Source organism: Lepisosteus oculatus, chromosome 20 (assembly GCF_040954835.1).
Source record: "Lepisosteus oculatus isolate fLepOcu1 chromosome 20, fLepOcu1.hap2, whole genome shotgun sequence".
Taxonomy (NCBI): Eukaryota; Metazoa; Chordata; class Actinopteri; order Semionotiformes; family Lepisosteidae; genus Lepisosteus; species Lepisosteus oculatus.
This window is the reverse complement of record NC_090715.1, coordinates 2,429,285-2,451,073: the sequence shown is the minus strand read 5'-3', so window position 1 is coordinate 2,451,073 and position 21,789 is coordinate 2,429,285. Positions and strand designations below refer to the sequence as shown.

The 21,789-nt window shown below is 38.5% G+C and overlaps 1 long non-coding RNA gene across 6 annotated transcripts in view; it reads left to right on the top strand.

The window, feature by feature from the left end:
* Positions 1-5,390: 5,390 nt before the first annotated feature.
* Positions 5,391-21,789, top strand: part of LOC107080020 (uncharacterized) — a 78,342-nt gene continuing 61,943 nt past the window's right edge. For all 6 annotated transcript variants that reach the window (XR_001480924.2, XR_011182843.1, XR_011182840.1 and 3 more), the window contains exon 1: positions 5,391-5,656. This is a non-coding gene — a long non-coding RNA (uncharacterized lncRNA). The remainder of the gene's footprint in view (positions 5,657-21,789) is intronic.

Below are 21,789 nucleotides of genomic sequence, written 5' to 3'. Positions count from 1 at the left end.
TTTTATAGCACCTTGCAAATGTTTTTGAAGCTTGCATGCCTCTCCATTTTAAAATGTGTATATAGATTTTTTTATTTTCTGTTTCATGTATTTGTCAAGACAGACCTCATTTATCCTTTTCCTCCCTCTTGTCCTTCATGATTTCTTCTAGAAAGCAGCCCAGAATATCTAAATGTGTTCACGATATTGCCGAGTTGTTCTCCCTCAGGATGGACAGGCTCGACTCAGGCAGTCTTGTCAGTGGACGATGCCTAAAGTCCACGGTCACAAAGAGACAAGATGAATCTCTGCTAATAGAGGGATTGCGTGCACCTAAATATAAGCAGGAATTTTCTATTCTCCTTTTGTTAGACAGTTTTGTGTTTCAAAGCTTATTCTTGGTTATTTAATTTGCTTTTAATTTCCATGTGGGAACATTTTTTTCCGTCTTTAGGTCAGTGTGAGTAAAAAGAATTTAGCTAAATAAGTCCAAAAATCATGGAGCCAGGCAAGAGGTTTTATGAACAAGATATGATTGTATATCATATATTCTTCTTTTTCAATGTAGAACTCTTTGAGCAGTGTGAGGGCCATACTCCATGTGGCATCTGCCCAAATGAATCTGATATGGCACTATGGTTTTTCCCTGGATTTTCAGCACATGTTTGGATTTATGCAGGGTGTTGGTTAGTTTCCCAGGGGGCTGTCATCCCTCTTTCACAGTGGGTCGGGGAATCTATGCCTTTATGTATCAGCTGCTTAAAGAAGGGTTTTGATAGGCTGTCCCGGGTTATTGATCACCCTGTGGAAGGGGGCGAGTTAAGGCTAATGGATGTAAATGCAAGAGAGGCAGAACACTTCAAAGGCCACAAAGACAATTAATAAACAAAGTCAGTCTGTCCTGATGTGTGTGCTTTTTTTCTGGAAGGAAGTTCCTGCCTGTCAAGGAGCGTGCATGCATTATGAACACTGTGCCTTTCGCAGGGGGTTTCCCAGAGGAACAGCATGGGGACTGGAAGACAGGTTGAAAAGGCAAATGAGAAACATTTGAATAACACATAAATGATAAATAACTAGTCTTTAGGGATACTACTGGTAAACTAAGATCCCTATCAAGTTGCAGGGTTACTAAGCCTTCAAAGCCTGATAGTAGCTGAAATAAAACTGCAGCACTCTTCCACGTGAAACAATATCAGTTGTAGATTTGTACACGGGAAAGGGGTTACTACTGAATTTATTAGAGCTGTTCTGAGCAAAAAATAAACTGGAAGGAGGGTGGGGGTGAAGGATCCTTTCTACTGTGCATTATTGAATGAACAAGCATGGATTTTATGGAGCTAGGAGGCTTGTGTATTGACCTGTGGCTGACATCTACTTTTTAGTTTCATAACATAATCAGCGTTTGACACATGATTATAATAACTCAATTCAATTTAATGCAGTCTCTGCAAACACATTGATTTTACAGCTCCCAGAACCAATTACATTAATATCTGTGCATAATTAGTTTACACATTACTAAATTACTGACAGATTAAAAGTGAAATAGTGCAGTTCATACACAGCCACATAACTGCCGGAAAGGAAATTAATATGGATTCAAATGGTCCTTGGAGACTCTTGCAGAAGAAGAAAGCAGCGATCTATAAAGCTTGCTTGCAGAAGGAAATCCTTATTACAGGCATAGTTGTGGTTTCATTTTGGATTTCGAGCATGGGTAATTAATATGGCTTAAAATCAAATCTGCATATTAATGGCAGCATCATAAAGGCTAATCACATGATTATAGGAAAAGTCACAGAGGAAGCCAGGAGTGCTGAAATGTGCATCTCTTGCCCTGTCCACACCAGCTTTCAGCTGCTGTGTGGGTGCAGTGTGTGCAGTTTGTCCAGTTCTCATTGGACGTTTAATGCTACATTAATGCTGCCAAAGGTACCGGCAGCAAAAGTGGATTGTTTTGAGCTCACAACACACCCAGGCTGTTCGACGTCACTCTGGTATTTCATCAGTATTTCTGAGGAACGGATGTTGCAGACTTTTCAGCGTTAATCTATTCAAATCCAAATTCAAATCCACTCTAGTAATTTAGTATTTATATGTGTTTTGCCATAATAATCTGCCCTATACAGTAGGTGCCGTTGATGGCTGCGGGAGCTCTGAAGTTTTCCAAAGAATTGTATTGCTTTGACCTTTGCTTGTGCCATTGATCCACTGTCCTGAGTGGCCATTTCCCAGGGACAAACATATTTAATTGGTATCGGGTTCCAGTGGTCTTTCCTGATGCACTGGGAGTCTTCTCGCTAATGCAGATCAATTCACACTTATAGGAATGGTATGTGCACATGGTATTACTGACTTGGGGACGCAGACAGAATAGTGACGTCTGTACTGCAGAGCCTGATATGTGGACAGAACATGTGCCTGTGGCCGTCAGGGGTCAGCAAGTGTGCAAACCACTTCTAGTTGCAGACTGTAGGAAATGGCAGTGCTTGTCTGTGCAGCTGGACAGGGAACCAGTTTGCCAGCAGGAAACGATGAGTCTGGGTGACAGTGCTAGCTCTGGTTTGCTCTTAGCCTTCAAAGCCTCATAGAATGCTTTGTCTTAGTCTTTTGGCCTGGAAAAGTTTTTTTTTGTGCATCTCTCTGTCTCAGACTCTGTTGCTGATATACTGCTGACCTCTGTTTTACATGGTAAGACATCTTTGCCCGCCTTACAAAAAAGCTCCATGGACTTATTCCCTAACATTAAAGAACTGCTGCCTTTAACCCTATAGAACTAATAAAAATAAATAAATGTATATAGTCCTTTAACTTCTAATCCAGAAAGCGACTTTTTCTATAGGCTTGTCTCAACATTTTTTTCAGACTCAACTAAAAATCTGGATCATCATTCTAAGTGGAGGCTTTGTGTTTCTCTTTCCTCCTTTATGGTGATTTTAACTAAGAGGTAAGGACAATGGGATATTTCAAGGATTTCCATTCTCTCAATGGTGTTTCTGTTCTACACAGGCACAGTGTCTTGCACCCATTTCCAAGTTCCAGATGCACTGAAACAGAATGGTCTGTGAATTTACCTGCATCAAAGGGAATTGTGAAACGTCTGGAAGATTTTCGGTTGGAAATTCACGGGTTCTTCAAACTTGAATTACATGTGTAAAATTAATTTAATATCTGTTTCCTCGGAGAATGCATGTCACCACCTTTAATAAGGTGTGCAAATGCATATTAAAGGATCTTTAGTAAAGGTGTGACTACATGAACATATGGCTCAGAAAATGGTGAATTTGCTGCATATCTCCTAAGTCGTTACTGTCTCTCATGTGCTTAAACTCTCACGGGACTTTTTTCACATGGTGCGTAGCTCATCTGTACCAGAAAAGTGTTTTGCTATGTAACAGTTTAAAATGTGCCTTTTGATGTCAATTGCCTTGCAAGCCAGTCCTGTCGAGCACAGAGGCATAACATTGTTCTGCTATAATGTGGATCTCAGATGCCTTTTCCATCCTGCTGAAATGAACATCTCCAGTCTGCACTTCCACGCTGAGATGACTTTCAAGTAGCAACAATATTTTACTTTCCCTCTTTTCTTTTTTAATCCTCTGCAGAAGGAAAGCAAACAGTAAAGCAGAGCGCTCTCCAGCTTGCGAGCAGCTGTGTACCTCTCCTCGAAAAAGAGCTAATTGAATCCTAATCCAAAAGATCATTTAAGTGCCGAGCACACTCAAAATGTTTGCATCTTTCCAAGACCAGGAAAATCCCTGAAGACAGTGATCCAAAAATTTTTGGTCAATTCTATCCCCAAGCAGTGCAGATGATGAATATTCAGCATATATGTTTTTTTTTGGTATTCTTTCTACTTCTTCTCCCATCTTGAAGAGCTATTGATTTTGTTTCATTTTCCCAACAATATTCGGGCAAAGCTCCTCTTCATTGCGGATTACTCTTCGCCTGATTGTCTTTGAAAAAGCAATCCGTGTAAAAAGGCTTTGAAGTTGTCAGGTTGTATAAAAACGCACACGATGGAAGACCTTAAGTCTCTCTAAGGCACTCTAACAGTGCTCAGTGTGCCAGAGTTTTACAGAAGAGGGTTGAAGGGATTCTTATCCAGGATTGGATTATAGGGATTCTTATTTGGAGCCCTTTCTGTATGGACAGAGGTGTATTCTTGTGTTCTGTCCTTTAAGACAATCTATCTTATTAATACAGCAATAGAATACAATGGCACCTCAAATTGACAGAGTGGTTCAATGCTACAGTACCTAACACCTTCTAATTGACAGCCTTACTTAAACCCTTATATAAAGAAAAGTACAGCTGTGCTGCAGTTATTACCCATATGAGAGTCGCATTTGATTTTAAGAGAGGAGTCTGCATAATACACAGTACGTTTCCACAAGTGCCTTGCAAAAACTGGTCTATGTATAGAAGGCAAGTGGTACGCACACATGCTAGAATGCCATACATTCTATTCACACATAAAATGTATGCTGCAAAAATCGATTGCTGAAAGTCAACCTTTGAACCGGTTCATGGTGAGCACAGTCTTAATGTAGTTTTCTACATTAAGTCAGGTTAATGCAGGCCAGGGTATAAAATATTGTTGTACGATACAGAAAGTACAATTAAGTTTAGAACCAATATAAAAAAAATGATCAAACTTTCACCGGCTAGAGATGCAAGACTCTGTTCCCCAATTTCGGAAACTGGAGCGTTTGCAAGGTGGCTCTAACTTTGCTGGTTTCTGAACATGTTCCTGTTGAAAAGGAAAATCGGAAGAAATAAGAGCATTGTCGACAGATGCGAGAATTTTGGCCTTATATTCCACAAGAGGATGTTGATAATTGCAATGAATGCAGGATCATGGAAAAACAATTTTGCTCTGTTGAACAAAATTACTAATATATAAAACAATCTGTTCAATTAAGCATGGCAGTTGATGCCATTTCTGCTTGTAATCCTGTTTTAATCATTAGTATCCTGGACAAATATTCATCCAATGCTATTTATAAGGGAATCTTTAAGTTAATTGTGAGGAAGAGAAGAAGTAAATATTTTCTAAAATCAGTGGCCTGTACATGAGGATTGTATAGAGATGGGAGAAACAGGAGAAAAGCAGAGAGGATGGATTTTGAAGTACCTAGATTCAAGGAAAGCACTGCTCGGTCGAGGGTGTTTGCTCTGCTGGTTTGCTCATCTTGCTCTGTCCAGGGATGAGATTCATGCCAACCCAGCCTGGAGCACTAGACTTCAGCAGCTGCTGGCCAGGAGATGGTGCTGCTGCCTCTCACCAGCACTGCTGACTGCCGAGAAACCAGCTCCACAGCCCTGACACACACACACACTCACACGAACACACGAAACGCTGTTAAAGGTCCGACTTTGTTCCTGAGTTGAAGCAAATGTTTGTTGAATTAAGTGGTGATTTCCTGCTTGTCTTTAAGAAGAAGGAGAAAAGGGAAAGAAAAGTTTTTATTGGTGGAGTTTGGGTGTTCTGTGATTATTCTGTAGCAGTAGTGGGAAACACAAATGTTGAGTGTGCCAGGTACCTGGTACAGATCTGGGTACTGGGTACAGACTGCGCCAGGGCCGTGCACATGCTCACTGTGGTGGAATGTAGCTGTCAGAGGCGATGGGCTAGAGATGAGAGTTCTTTAGAAGGAAGAGAAACGGTCTGGATGTAAGTAAGAGCAGTACTGAAATCTTTCTAAGCAAACAGGAAAATGGTTTTTATACTCTTTTCTTTGCAGGGGGTTAACAGGGAGTTATCAGATACCAGTTGTTATACCATTTTTTATAGGCCGAAATTGCTGTAGATTTTGTTTTTCTCACAAAACCTATTTTTCCTTTGTTAGGTAACAAATAATTGCAAAGTAGTTTCTTTGAAGCAATTTAGAATTAGTGTAATATTCAGTGCGTATTTTAGCTATCATCTTTTAAATGTGGTTGCACTTTACAAGGAACGAAGCAGACAGGGCTGTGCTTTTGTCTGTAGATGCGCGCATGAATTGGGGTGGGGGGGAGATCGCATGCAAGCGGTTGAAAAGATGAACGGTAAAGGGGTTTATTGCTGACAGTTCATGAGGACAGAATGGAATGAAACAGATGATAGTGTGCAGGAGGCGGTGGGGTTTCACAGTAACTTTGGAGGAAATGGAATGAGAAACTGCAGTCAGGCAGCCCTCTTTCATTAAGCATGACAAATGTGAGGTACTGTACATCTGTGCCAGGAAAGCACCTGAATGCAGTGTCTGGACTGCTTCACTTCAACAGAGCATAATAATAATAATAATAATTATTATTATTATTATTATTATTGTTGTTGTTATTGTTATTATTATTCAGGGTATTACTTTATCTGCTCACTATTTGATTTTATCACAAAATGAAGAATAAATTATTGCAAAAATAGCTCACAAAAAGAAACGGCTAGTAATGCAGGTGAAAGCAAAAGATGTTTCTGAGAATAAAATCCAGATTTTAAAGTCATGCCTTTGGGAAGGAATAGTTTATGGAATCGTTTCTGTGAGTAGGCATTTGGAGCATATGTCCGTTTTGTGTTAGCTTTGGAAGAAGATGAATATCTGTCACTGCCAGTTCATACAGTGTATGTAGAGTCAATCGATGACTTTGATAATGTCACAAAAAATACAACTGAGATATTCAATGGCTTTAAATGATTCATGCAAGCTTCCGTTTGTTGCCTTAGTGAAAAATGTTAATTTTCATTAATACTGTGCTTCCCATTTACAGTATGTTTTATGCAATAATGTAATTCGAACAGTTCTTATATGAAACTAATGATCTGGAGTTTGTAAATTACTACTGCGATTATTTTTTGGGGCTAGTTGAAGCTTTGATAATAACGTTGAGTTTCTGTTTGTTGTGAAATTGTTTTAGAGTGATTATAATTGATACTGACTCTCTTTACTTAGCTTGAAAGAATATTCAGGTATTAAATATAAAATTGCTAATACTGAAGAAACAAACCAATCTTAAAAAGACATCCTTGTCTGTATAATTATTTATTCCACCTCAATCTGTTGTTGAAAGTACAGCCACAGTGACAACAATAAAATTCAGATCTATCTTTACTTAATCCTTAAATGGTTTTCTCTGTACTTTAACACAAAATATTACACCATTTATAATTGAAGATATTAATTAAGCTCATTGTACAGTAAGGGATTTTAATGTGTGACCTGGCCAATCACGAATGAAAATGAGGATAAGTTCTATCTGTCTTTCTGATAAGGTATTATGAGACAAGGGTTCATAACAAAGGGTGTCACTGAGCAGCATCAGCAATTCGTTAAAAAGGCAGAATCTTGACTTCTTTGGAGATCTGCCTGAGTGGTTGTAAAATATGTGATTATTCTTTTCAAAAGTAGCAGGCCACGAACAGAGCTCATGCCAGGCATTTTTCTGGTTCTCTGGCTCCGCAGTAAATCTGTTTCCTTCAAGACGATTTACAAACGTAAAATCAGTGGTCAGAGGTTTACATCCAGCTAAGGTTTAGGAATTAAGTCTGACAATGGGATCATCTGAAATTATCAAGCAGATTACGCCATGTGGGATTTAACACTGTATATACAGTAAGTGGACTGTGGCAGTGGTCTCACACAGCTGTCCTGTGTCGTAGTCTGGTCTATGAATATAAACAAGTAATTCTACTGTACAGCAGCATGTTTTAGTTACAAACACATGGCTAAAAATTTCAATTCTATTCACAAAATTGAAAAATACATGCCCACCTTATTATATGAATTTATGTATTCTGGGTCCTGGAAAAAAAAACAACAACAATAAAGGTAGAGGAAAATTAACTTGAAACTACCAGATACGAGAACGAAAAGAAAAGCCGAGTTTCAGATCTATTCTTTGTGCCTTGAAGACGTTCTGAACTTGTCAATGTCGTTTCCTCAGAGGTAACTTATTAGATGTAGAACTTTCAGAATGGAGCTGTGCTTTAGAAGCCACTTACTGGTTTTCTGTTTTTGGTCTTCTGCTCCGCTCCAAAAAGAAAAAGACCAACAAAGCATCTGCAAAGAGTTAATGTCTTTGTTTCAGGAGCTCTGTCACAAGGCTCGTGTCATGGGTTTTTCATCTAAATTAGCTCGTACATCAAATTCCAGGGATATATTAAATCTGGAAAGCTGTGGGAGAGGAAGAGGGGTACAATAATCACATTTTCAGATTGGTAAAGTGAGAGTGTCTAAGAATGAACAACTTCCCTTTGCCACTCTGAACCCTAGGTGACGAGAAACTTTATTTAAACTCAAACAGAAAAGTGAAGTGCACAGGGTTTCTAGTGCCCGCTCAGATAGTACTGTTTCACAAATATTTATTTCAAGGAAATCGGATGAACATCCTGTTTCCTGGCCTGGTGTGTTGTGATCTTTACACACATTTTATGTGTGGATTTTGTATTTCTGTTACATTTGTAATGCCAAAGAACCCTTTTAATACCAGTGAAGGATAGTTCCTCACAAGCAGCTTGAGGGACAAAAGGAAAATCACAAAGTGAACCAAGTATTTTTCCAGGTCTGAAATAAGTGTGACTGAATTCTAGCAAAATTCCTATCTAAATCTATGTGAATACAGTTACATAGTATGCATTATTTTTGCCAATCATATTTGAGCTCTGTTTGCAGCCATTTCTCTCTTACATATATTAAGTATGAACTTGAATCAGTTTTCTAATCAGTAACTTGACTTAAGAAGATAAAGTATGCTGTTTGTATTTAAGAAACGTAGCCTTATCAAGGAAAAGGCTATTTTAAATTGAATTAAAAGATATTTCAGGTTAATGTAATACGGAGAAATAAGACTTTAGCATGATATAAGCTGTGTGGATTTTTCTAGTATTTTTTTAAATCAGGAGTGATACAAAACATGAAACAAAATCCATTTATATAAACATACACTAGTTTTCTTTGCATCCAATGTCCCTAAATGTTTTTAAAAGGCTGAGAAAGGCACTGCAGCTGAAAAAAAAATATTTAACTCTTCTTTTTTAACTTTCCACTTCAGAATTAACTTCTACTTCTTATTTGCTGGTATTTGCCGATGTTGCTCCCTGCTCCCACACTTTTAATTATTTCATTTCACAAATTCAAAAGCAAAACTGCTCATTTTCGAAACCCACTTAATCGTAACAGTAGCACAATGACAAGATGGTAATAGTAATAACATTCCTTTTGCAACTTCGACTGAAGCAAAACGTTGAATTCGTTGTTAAAAAGCAGCCACTCGTCTGACCCTTGTGCATTTAATTAGCTGCAATTTCACTGTGAACTTTTGATTAGTCTGATTATTATTATATTGATTCTTTGCTCCGTCTCACTTCAATAAAAATAGGTGTCATATTAATGAGGCTCAGCAGTTCAACTGTACTAATACCAATAAACCCCAGGCAGCCGAGCGGTATGGCGCCACTGATCTTCAGGCTAAAGCAAGAGATGTCCTGATGCTCTGTTCATTGGATCAGTGGCTCAAGGCTAGCCCCTCACCAGAAAACAGTGGGTGAGTGCAGTCTTTGTACAGGCCGCACCCACCCACTACATTAAATATTGTATGTGATTGCTCAGTTTGCATGGTTCCCCAGTCTCTGTGATTGCTGTCTATTGGCACCCTTAGCAACAGAGGGCCCGGCTGTGCAGCAGGAGAGTTAACAAAGCAAGCCTAATTGTTGGATTAGATACAAGTTGCTGCAGGGGGACTAGCTGTCCCAATCAGGGCTGCCAGGGGACAGAACCGGTAGCCTACCTGCTTCCCAGAATCCCCAGTACACTGTCTGCGTTGCACCCTGTGCTATGAGAGGGTTTCACACACTTCTGTACTGTACTGTGCTCTGGGGTACGTTTAGCACCACTGTGTGTTATTATTATCATTGGCTAGAAAAAAGTTTCTTCATACTATTCCGTTTATTCCTTAAAATTAACGGCTCATTTTTGCATTTCATGGTCTTAAATGTCAAAGGATTTCTTTTAATTTGTAATCCTTTCATGTAAAATAATACCGGTTGGCTACACAGAGTGACTGCTGATTTCTCAGAAGATCTCCGATGTGTTTTTTTTTTGTTGTTAATTTAGCACAGCACTTTGCTGACATCTGGTTACTGGTTTAATTCATTCTTCATCAAGTTCTCATTGCGCATATCTAAGAAATTAGGTTTGTCAAAGGCCTGAAAAAGAAGAATGTTTTCTTTCAGAGAAGAGTGCAATCAGGTACATGAGTGTGTTCTGATTTCCGAGGTCTTCGTGCCACAAAACCTTATCTGTTGCTTTTGGGTGAACAATCTCTTCCTTAGCACGATAAAGACATTGGCAGTTAAATAATTAAGACTTGGGAGGTTTTTGTGCGCTAAAGTAAAAATGACTGATGACCTGCAGACCTCCCCAATCAACTATGTATTTCAGATGGCATAAACACTGTATCTAAATTGAAAACAACACTCTTTCTTGAGGCCAGCTCTCATTTAATTTCACATGCTGTAGGTTCTGAACTCGTCTTTGCCAGCAGAAACAGGAAAGGGTTATGTACACCCGAGCCCAATCATTATATACAGCAAAAAACGTGCAAATGTAGCTGTGAGTATTAACACTTCTCTGTCGATTCCTTAGCCAGAGTTAAATTTTCGGCCTTATTTTTATGCTGTCTCTCCTCAAAGCAGACCTCGTTCCCTCTGTGAGACTGCGCTCTTTCTGCTGTCTTGCTTCTTTATGACTTGATATTTACATGCATTCTTTAACTCTATTAGTATTGCCTTTCAGTGCTTGTGTCAAGCTTTTCTCTATAGTAACTAGGTGCTGTATTTCTGACTGCTCGCAGTAATTTGGGTTAATCTCTTATTAGTCGGGATAATACGTTTAAAAGTAAGCGCCACAAATTTAGTTTCAAGTAAATAGTACAAAAGTGACCTTAAATTGCTTCCATGTTTTACTTTAAACATCTTATCCACGGGACACGGACAGTCTAGAGAAAGAAAACAGAGTGAAAACGGTATTATTCTGAAAAGAAAAGTGAAGTTTGTAAATAAACTGAGTCCCACAGCAGCTCGTTTGTTAATTTCGTTCTCCCCTCTGGTGTTATTACATTTTTTGAAGGTGAATCAGCCAGTGATGACAAAGCCTCCAGTCACTCTTTACTCAACATGTGGTCGCCCAGGCAAAACTGGGTAGGAAACTGCTGGAGTTCACCATTCGCACTGAAGAGGACAGAGACAATGAGGGGTGACCTGTCCGTCACAAAATGCCCTGCGGCCATTTGTCTAGCACTCTCAGTGTTACATGTTGTAGTGGACCTTGACCGCTGTGGGCACTGTGCCTGTCTGTAGACATAAGAAAACTGTTGAGCACATGGTAAGCCTTTTAATCCACGTCGTAGATCATCAGCTCAGAAATGTATTTAGATATTGCAATTTCACATGTTAAACTGCCACCTAAAATAAGATAAAATGTATTCGTATTTCTCTGATGTGACTTGAAGAGGGAGTTGGTTGATGTTTGAATCATTATTATCCTCGTTAATCATTTATTGCCATACAGTGCTAAATTTGGAGCATTTTTAGAAATGTATTATGTTCAATACGGTTACTTTTGTATTATTCTAAAAAAAACAGAACTGATTTTTTACATAATAAATGAATGACTTGTCTCGACTATGATGTAATGGCATGAAACTTATCCCAGTTTAATATCTGCCAAGAGAAACATAATAACAAGGTGAGGAAGCTCCTTCGGTGCCCAGCGACAACCACTTTCAGAAACAGGGAGTGAAGGGGTTTCAGCTGAACTGCGCATAATCACACGAAGAATAAATACTTTTACTGGAATTATTCTGTAAATAGAGAACCCAAATTAAGATTCAGTTGTTCCACGTACTTTTGCATTACAGCTGTACAGAAAACAAATAAACAAATAATTTAATTATATATGTCTTTTGTGTTTTAGTCTATTATATCTTGAGCATTTAATACATTTAGTTCTTTGGTTGTTAGCACATACCGTCACATTTAGAATTTGAAAAGAAAATATGGTTACACCACTATCACATTTCACTGAAATGTTTGTTTCTCTTTGTTTGTTTTTTTTCTTCACAAACAGGCCTTCATCAAGTTACTCGTGGAGGCATGAGAAGTGAATGAAGTAAAGAGAATTAAAAATTAAACATGATTGTTGGTTAATTTGTAGAAGACGTATTACATAATATATTTTAATGGAGAAATAAGTGCAGAAATGTTACTAATTTTAAAACACATTTTAAATGTTACTTGAACAAACAGGAACGCTGCTATAACAGTTAGGGAATTGGATATGTATTATTTTTTAGGTTTTTATTTTTGTTGTCTTCTGAAAGGAGCTGAAAAAGGTGTGTTCAAATTAAAAGGTTTAACAAATTGCAATGTTTTCTTACATTGGCTTAAAAACCTGAAAACAAGGAATATTTTAATGTAAAGGGTATTCAGTCCTCATTAATCTTTCTGCTTTATTTTTTACTTTAGGCAAATATCGCACTGAATTTGGTTCTTGTTCTACAAATAATACATAAAGATAGCTACTGTGAGCTCATTCTGCACAGATTTAAAAGAGTAATTAAACAAGATTTAAAAGCATAACTTTTATTACTCTTATTGCTCTTGGTACAATTACACTGGATGCATTTTTTCATGTTCAATCTGATGCATTCTGTACCTACCCTGCTCAACCAGTGCAGAGGTGTATTACTGACAACAGGCTGTTTCCTTTTTTCTTGTTTAAGGATTTAGCACGGTCTAATTACTTGCAACATCTCCTGTCTTACTCACACTGGCAAGAAAGAATTATCCCGACATTTACAAAAATATTCTAATATGCTTTTACCAAATCTATTCAAAATTTAAATTCATCTAAAATGTAAAATAATTAACTAAACTGTAGTTGGTTTATTTACAAAAAGAATCAAAAGTGTATGAAGTATCTGGTTTCAAGACTGAATAAACAGCATAGTTATCTACTGTCTTTTGTATTATATAATTAAACTATCATACTGAGCTAATCATTTATTGTTCTGTTCTATTTTTACTTTATTTGTAATGTAAGTGGATTAAATTCTTGGCAGTTCTTTATTCCATTGGGTAGAATGTCCAATATTATTAGGTACTATGAGTTCAGCCCGGGCAAATCTGTTAATGCATAAGACCATAAAAAGCCTCTTATGTTCAAGCCAGGTTAGGGTGAAGACATCAGATTAATATTTGATCATGCAGAGGGGTCCTTAATCAGATTTACTTATTCCTCTGCTGAGCGGTTCAGCAATTATCATAATTGTTGTGCTAAATATGTTTGTCTTTATATCTGGCTTTCGGTGTAAGATTAGCTCTTGAAGAGCACACTGTGCGAGACTTAGATGCCAGTACAAAAACCCAATTAATATGACAGTCCCCAGTGAGCGCCCATGGAGGAGGTGGCAGAGCAGACAGACTCCATAACACTCTTAAGTACAGTCTACTTCAATGACCGAAAACATATGAGGTGTGGGATAGGGGCTGGAATGGGGGGGCACAATTCAATAATCCCTTTCTCAGCAAAGCCAGGAGCCCTAGCAGATAAGAGTGAAATCAAAGCGACACATCAGAAGGAAAATGACTATTAGGGACTGAAAGTGTCTCTATTAAAATGCACAGCTTATAGATTTTTGAGGTCACCAGGGAGTCCTTTCTTCCTTACAGTACTGGCATTATCATCTCTTCATTTTTTTTTCCCGAAGCCGAAAGCCAAATGATTTTCTTCTTCTCAAGGTTGATGTTGTCTATACTCCTGACAGCCCAGAGATCCAGTCAGTTAGGCTAATCGCACTGAAACCCACACCTCCGATACACTGCGGTCTTTCCAGCACAAAGGCAGGATTAGATTCTGCTTTGCGTACCCCCACATCGCCTCAGACGGATCACTCTGGAAAACCCGGGCATCAGTTTCATTTCTCTCTCGGAAAACGAGCTCCAGCTGACCTGTGAGCACGTACGACTCGGAGATGTTTAAAAGCGCTTCGTTCCCCGAGATGGAACTGCTTTGATCTTACCATCTCCCCAGGACAAAAACAATCAGGATTTAGAAGTCATTGGCTTCTTTTTTTTTTACTTTAAATATGTGTCTATGGACATCTGATTTCAGAAAATACTGCGTGTGAGTAAGAGTGTTTCTGCTGTCTCTGAAAATAAATGGAATTCAATCCTCCCTTTGAATCAAAAGTCCAGCAATAGATATTTTTCATATTCAAATCTGAGCAAAAAATAATGCTTTGTAATTCTCCTTAGGTAATGACATATGCATGCACTATGTGGACAGGCTGACAGGTTTGTGCAGATTTGTAGCTATTCTATGTAGACAACTGCAAACATGAGTGAGGGATAGGCCACGTGTGCTGGGTGGGGTTCTGGCCTATAGAATGGCAAAGACATAGCAGAGCTGTGGTGCCCCGGCTTCCTCTGTGGGTGAATTTGAGTTGTGTGGGTAGTGTGGCCCTGGGATTTGAACCCCTGAGCAAGAATAACCAAGAAATAAGCCTCAAGTTAAAGCACTGGAAAATCTACCCGATGAGCTAGCAAAAGAGACAGTGCATGCACCTTACAAATGAGACACTTATGCAGGTGTAAACTGTACTAGATGGACCATGTTGGGTTTGTTGAGGTAATGTAGGAGACCTGGATGGTATCCAAAACTGACCATACACTTGAGTCCCCATCCAAGCTTGCTGTCAGGGTAGAAGGAAACCTATGAAAACTGAAGGAGGTTATGCTTTGCGGTTTGTTGTATGGTCTGGAACATAGCTCCAGCACAGTCGGGATTACAATTACATCTCTTCTATGGAAAAAGCGAGTGCACAGCCAGGTCAAGCAACAACTCATAGAACAATATACACATCAACAGAACATGTTGAGGAAAGCAAACAAACTTTGTGCAAATCTGGGAATGTAGACATTTCTTTGTAAAATTGTCATTGCTGAAAATTGTATTAAAATTGTGGCATTAAACATCTCTGGCATGTTACAAAATTGTTTAAAAATTAACAAAAACTTTCGAAATAGAAGAAAGGTCCAATTTAAATGATACCATGAATTGTCAAAAAATATAAATAGCTGATGATGATTGTAAAAAAAGAAGAATGGGCTAAAGGCATTTGTGTCTAATAAAATGTCCATTTTTAAACGCCGTTTCTGAGTTGTGTTTGCAGGTAACTGGAGCACGGCATTCATTTCATCGTAAACCGTTGCATCTTGTTTTCCTTTGTGATTCAAAACGCTTGTCTAAATGGGCTTGTAGTACCACAGTCGCACAATATACCAGCCCATCCCATAGGAAATTGAAAGCTTAAAAGTTCCCTGGGATTTTTCATTGACCAAAGCAGGAACTGTGCGCCATCGTACGCAGCAGCTGGACTCTCCGACTGGGATATGATTCCATACGATTGCCATGCAAATCCAATCTAGCCTGCAGTCAGCTTTAATCAGGGGGTCCTGGCTACAGTGGCACAGCTCTGGACACAGACGATCACACATGACAGTGATTTAAATGCGAACATGTGTCTTAGCCTGGCTTGCCACCCACCAGAGGCTCACACTAACTGCTTACAAGCCGGTTGTAGATGAAGCATTTGCACTCAAACCACGTCTCAGACAGAGTTAATTACTAATGGATTTGAATTTTTTTTTCAGCCTGCGTGGGACTTATTTCTTTCCTCCGTTAGTTACGTTCCTTTTACGTTCCGGTAATTCAAAGTATTTAACGCTGAGACAGGAAAATTCTCGTTCGTTTAGATGGGCTTGGCTGAGTGGGCATATCTGATTCGTCTGCTCGAGTGTGAATTTCAAACCAATGTCGTGTGTCCTAACATAATCCCTTTCTTTGTTTAAAAAAAAATACTTCTTGTTCTGAGCAGAATAAGACTTAAGAATTAATTAACTGCTCTTATTAATTTTCAATAATTATTTGGTTACACTAAATGTTATGAATCTTGCATCTTATTTACAAGTATCATAATTATTTAGTTGTGATGATAACTGTAGCATCTATTTGTATGTTGTATATTTCTATGTCAGATATGCATACATTTCACAGTAAAATACATACATTTCATTTCTTTGAGTTTTAGTTTGTCACAAGTCGATGTATGTCTCTCTGTATGCCTCGTGTGTTGTGATAATCCAGTTTTTGTTAGGTTTACCATGATTTACTGCTGTTGTTTTTGTTTTACTTTTTGAACACATATTTCCCCACCTACTTTGCCAATGTGAAAAGAAATACATCAAATATGATACTTCTAAAACATGAAGCAATAAAAAATGGCTTTCCTAACCAGTATTTCTCCTTACTCTGTGCCTTTTACAGACTCATGCAAATGATTGATTTTTTAACCGAATCCTTCTGGTAAGATTGTGATTCTAGCAAAAAAGTAAAAAAATAATTTGAAATTAAACCTTGGTTATAACCAGGGTGACAGGGTGAAATAATGTTCTTTTGATTTGTGTTGGGCACCTCCAATCACTGAAATCAGACCCAGACCCGATGAACTGCGTTAATCATCTTTTGAGAATTATACTTTTCTGAACTTTTCTGAACTTCTAGTATTCCACAAATTGTTCTGGAAAATATGTTAAGCTATGAATTATATAAATAATGCATTTATGTATGAATAAGCCTATACATTCCAGACAGGATAAATAACTGAATAAAATAGGCCTTATTTCAAATAATTTTTGTAATGCTCTATAGATTCAGAATTTGTTACGAAACTTCAGATTTTCAAATAGATGTGTTAACATATTTCATATTTTGCTTTCAAACTGGTGTATAGATGTACTGTAGATGCACAATTGTTACCTGAGCAATGCTACTACCTAAGTAGTAGCTTTAGGCACTCTGATCGAAGTCCAGTTTGAATTACAGCAAAAGTCGATCATGAGTGTACGTGCTCCGAAAAAATAAAGAAAAACTGCCGAGTTTTCAGCAGTCTGCCATGGTTTCAGCATGGCTGGCCGGCACGCGGGTCCGTGCGAGTATTTTTAACGCACAGACGGTGTGCCTGAGGCTGAAACGGGTTTTGAAGCTGTGGTTGCAAGACCCTTTTTTTTTCAGCATTTTGAGTTTGGTTAAGGGACGGCAGACATCCTGCAGGGCGAGAGTTAAAGAAGAAGCCGAGCTGGTGATAAAGTCATCCTGCCTCGAGCCTACTTTCTCTTCTCAGGCCTGTCCACTGCCGGTCACTGCTCACCTGTCCCTTCCTGCCTCTCCACTCATACATGTCCACTGTCCTGTCACAACCCCTGGACACACACGCGCATCTGTAGCCTTGAAAATTATAACCCGAGCGCAATGCTGCACCAATCGGAGACAAATCCCTTTCCAGAGTCTCTCCTCCTTCCGTTTTTGGAGGCAAATATGATGCAATGAAACTGACCAACCATACGATATACCCAACAGCAGTTTCAGCTTTTCCCATCAATCCCTTTTAGGGAAAGCCATGGGGAATGAACTTAGGCCTGTCCGGAATAATGCAATTGTTTAAATATGTGCACACAAGAGATAACACAAAAGAGTCTTTTGGGGTTTTCAGTTTTAACAAACAGTTACACTTTATTAAAACCCTACAAATTCAAAAAGTACTCCTTTATTATTATCGTTATTTTGCGATGAACGAGAATGTACTTGTTTTCGGCGTTGGCCTAGGAATCTTGTAAAGACCGACAGTGCATTTCTTGTTGTGGAAGCAGTGATTGTGCTCGTCTGCGGCGCCAATCCCAGCTGCCTGTCTCCTCCGGCCTGTGGTGGTGGGCGTGGTGCAGATCGGAGGTGTTGGAGGTTATACTGCTGGGCCTGTGAGCTGGCTCAGGCTGCAAGGGGGAGGCTTGCAAGGCTGGGGAGGAACCCGTTTGCCGTATCAAAGCCAAAAAAGTGACATAGGTGGTCTGACTCGAGCAGCAAATAAATGTTGCTCTGCCCAAGTGGCTGCAGTTACCACATATTTCCTGTCCTTTCCTCTCTGCAACCGATAGGAATCCACAGGCACAGCGATGTCCACGCACTAAGGCAAGTCTAAGCAATGCTGTAATTAGAGAGCTCTTTAACAGCATCCATGCTGAGAGGTTGTGTCCTATTTTCAATGATTTCTGCTTCAGGAAGTGGTGTACAGAAGACAGAATTGGTTATACAGCTCCACAAAACGCAGGCCTAGATGCAGATACCCCCGTGACCAGTTACTTCTGAAAGAAGTTCATTTTATGAACTGGCAACATGAAAGGCATTTTAGGAAAAAAAACAAAGTACTCTGGGAATGTTTGAAGTCCTGGCCAGAAGGCTCAGGTGTTTTTATGGAGAGAAAGGCTTAAACATGGTTTAAATTCAATGTCTGGAGTCCTCTACACAACATTTATTCATTTGTACATGTGAATAAACTGGATGGAACCTTGTATGCACTTTGCTGGAGTTTGACTTCATACAGATTCATTGTTTTTACGAAAGACTTTTGATTATAGATTATTTTTTTAAATATATTTTTTTAAATTGCAAACTTCACAGATTGCATGAAAAACTCAAATATGCAACACTATTAATAGCCTTGAGGGGGAAAAAAGAAAGCATAACAGCTTTTGAGCTCTGTGCCCACTGAAACAAATTATGCTGCATGTGCTTTGCAATTATGTAACTACTGTGTAATTAATAAATTCTGATAGTCATGTTAATCAGCGATCTTACCACTGGAAAAGATTTGACTCTGTACTGTAGTTCTCTATGTGCTGAAAATGAATAAAGGTAGCCCGGTCTGTGTTCTTTATTTAGTAAAACTGAAATCAGAAATCTACGTTTAATGATGACTAGACTTTGTTACTCGACATATTTACAGTACGTGGACATATTAATGTTCTTCTATAACCTCTCTCTAGTAATTACTCTGCCAAGCACCCTGTTGGGTAATTATACTAAAACCCTAATTAGCACCATCAAGACGAGCACGCCCGCAATCCTGTTCCACAGCAGCTTTTTGCAACCAGGGGATTTCCAGCAATTTTCAGGACTTTGCAAGGTCTTTGTTAAAGTCATTCGTCTCGACAATTGAAGATTTAAGGAAAGTTTAAAGTAATATAGGTAATTTATCTTTAGATAAATCGCGGGCTTAGGAAATACTTTTTTTTCGCTTGTTAATTGAAGTGGCCTAAAAAAAAACATACTCACTGGCTCCAACCCCTCCCAAAAACAAAAACAGGAGGCAATTCTCTTCCCTTTCTTGATTTTTGATTAGTCAACTAGTCATCCATCAGTATAAAAATTAAGACTGTCCTCAAGACAAATACTTACCTCCTACATTACAAATTGTTTATTTTAAAAAAGGCAGTTTAATCCTCTTCACTTCCCCGTGTGTCTATGCAGTATACAATCAGTTAACTGGCTCCTGTGTGCTTGTTCGTTTTAAAGAATTGCAGAATGCCCTCCAATCTAATGCACATTAACATAGTAACATGGGCCAATAAGGTACCATCTAAGGTAATGTTCAACAAAGATGTAACTTTCATTATTTACAATTTACTCTAAGGGCCAAATAACTTTGACTTGGTGTTCAAAAACAAGACCATTTCCTTAAAAACGTTGCAGTGACTTCCAAAAGCACTTTACAAACCCAGTAACACAGTTTCCCGTTACTGGAAAGAAAAGACCTGGATCTAAACCAGACTGGTATCTGGATCCCACCCAAAGCTGAACTGAGCAGGGACCCTCTGAGCCGGACAGTGATTTACATTTCACATTCCCCATCCTGTAGGATGTGAATAAAACGTTGACGTGAGATCAATGTTAATGACCCAAACTGTGCCGATCCTCAGAGTAACACCTCATATTTCAGCACATTCCTCTCCACCAAATTTCTCCCCGTCTGAGAAACACAAAAATGAATGAATAAAATCAACAATTAGAAAATTTAGCAAACAGCTGAAAGCTGTAAGACTGTTAAAACCATTTTTTTCAATGTCTGAAAGATATACAGTATGTAATCTCAGTGTTGATCATCTGTCCAACATACAGACCGCAAATAAAATGTTGTACAAAAGAAAAGACAAAAAAGGCTTGATAATGTATTTTGTATAATAAATAACTGACTGGCAGTGCGATTGTTATTCAAGCAGATACTGTATGTGATGTCCTTATTGAGTTACAGTAATTGTGAATGAAACAAAAAGGTCTGCAAATTCCAATTTCAGTTCAACTTGGTAAGTCTCCATCATAAAAGTTCTAAGCAGATCTGCTGGATACCAGCACTATCTTTTCATCACATGCTGACCAGAATTGTATGCGATATTATCTAAAAGAGGCCAAATGAGTGCTTTAAACCATTTCAATATAACATCCCTCAATTTAAACTATACACTTTTAACTATATATCCTAACTTTTTGTTTGCCTTGTTTATTGCTTCCTCACATTGTCTAGAACACAGCAGAATTCCAGTCATAATGTCCTTAGGGAAGATGATGTGAGTCACAGCTCAGAAGGCACATTGCCATATTGCAACTTCAAGAAAATTATAACAGTAATCAAGGTTCCATGCCCTGCATTGTCTAGCAATTTGTTCACCTTAAATTATTCAGAGGTGAAGCTTTTTTGTATGTCAGCAGCAGTGTATTTTCCAGTAACAAAGCTTGCAGAGACTAATAGTTTTACTGCGTCTGCCGTTTTATGACTGACATAGCAATAAGCAGATTGTCCAGATATTTATACCGTCTGTGGCTTAGCGAGATAATTAAAGTATATAAATTAATCAAGTGCAATTAATTAGAAACTTTATGTTCACAGCAGTACTTCGTTGCATGTATAATTTATATTTATTGATTTGTTTGGTTTCATTAGCCTATGAGATAACAGTGGAAATGCATTAGAGAGGAAAATGCTCAATTAGCATGCGACTGAACCCGGTCGTAATTGATAGATCAGTGTGCATTCTTGGCAAATATAAAGCTTTGTTAACTGTCATAAGCAGTTACAATTGATGACTGATATTTTGCTCCATATCTCCCAGCTGATTAATGGTGTTTTTGAAAGCAGCCCCCTTAATGGGAAGCTGATAGGCACGCAAAATTTACTGTTTAATCAGGGTATTTACAGTGCAGCTCTGCAATCAAAAATTTATTGCAGTCTGGGCTCAGTGGTATTTGGTTGAAATGTATGATTGGTTTCAGTTGCCTATATCCATAAGTGCTACACTGATGCTATTTGCTCTAGTCAGCAACCAATATGGTTTAGCATTAGAGCTTTCTGCTTTTCAACTTATTTTTCATTGAGCCTGCTGTCATCATTCATCACAGAACAGGCCTGTCTCTTCAGCTGCAGAAGCAACAAAAGAAACTGGTCAGATTTGTGAGTAGATAGTTAGGAAATGCTGAGCATCGAAATGTTTCCAGAGTTTCTTGGAGTTTAGGTTTTAGGGCTGAGAAACAATATCATTTGCATCTGAATAATTTAGCAAAATGCAGCTTAATGTGTTTCAGCTTGTGCTGTATCGTAGCTCAGGCTTATGGATCAGATAATGAATTGCCCTCAAACACTTTGCGTGACAGTGAGGCTCAGCAATAACAGCAGAGCTTTCAGGGGGTTAAAAAAACACAATGCCCCATAGCCGAACATGTGCTGTGCAAGTCTGGCACAGAGCTTTGCTAATACCAAAACAAAACCTGCATGAAAACAGCTCTACTTTTCACAGCAATGATGCATGTGCTTGAACATATATTTCCTTATATAAACCTAAGGGTCAAAACAGATCTTTAGTCTTCCATCAACAAAAGTTCATCAAAG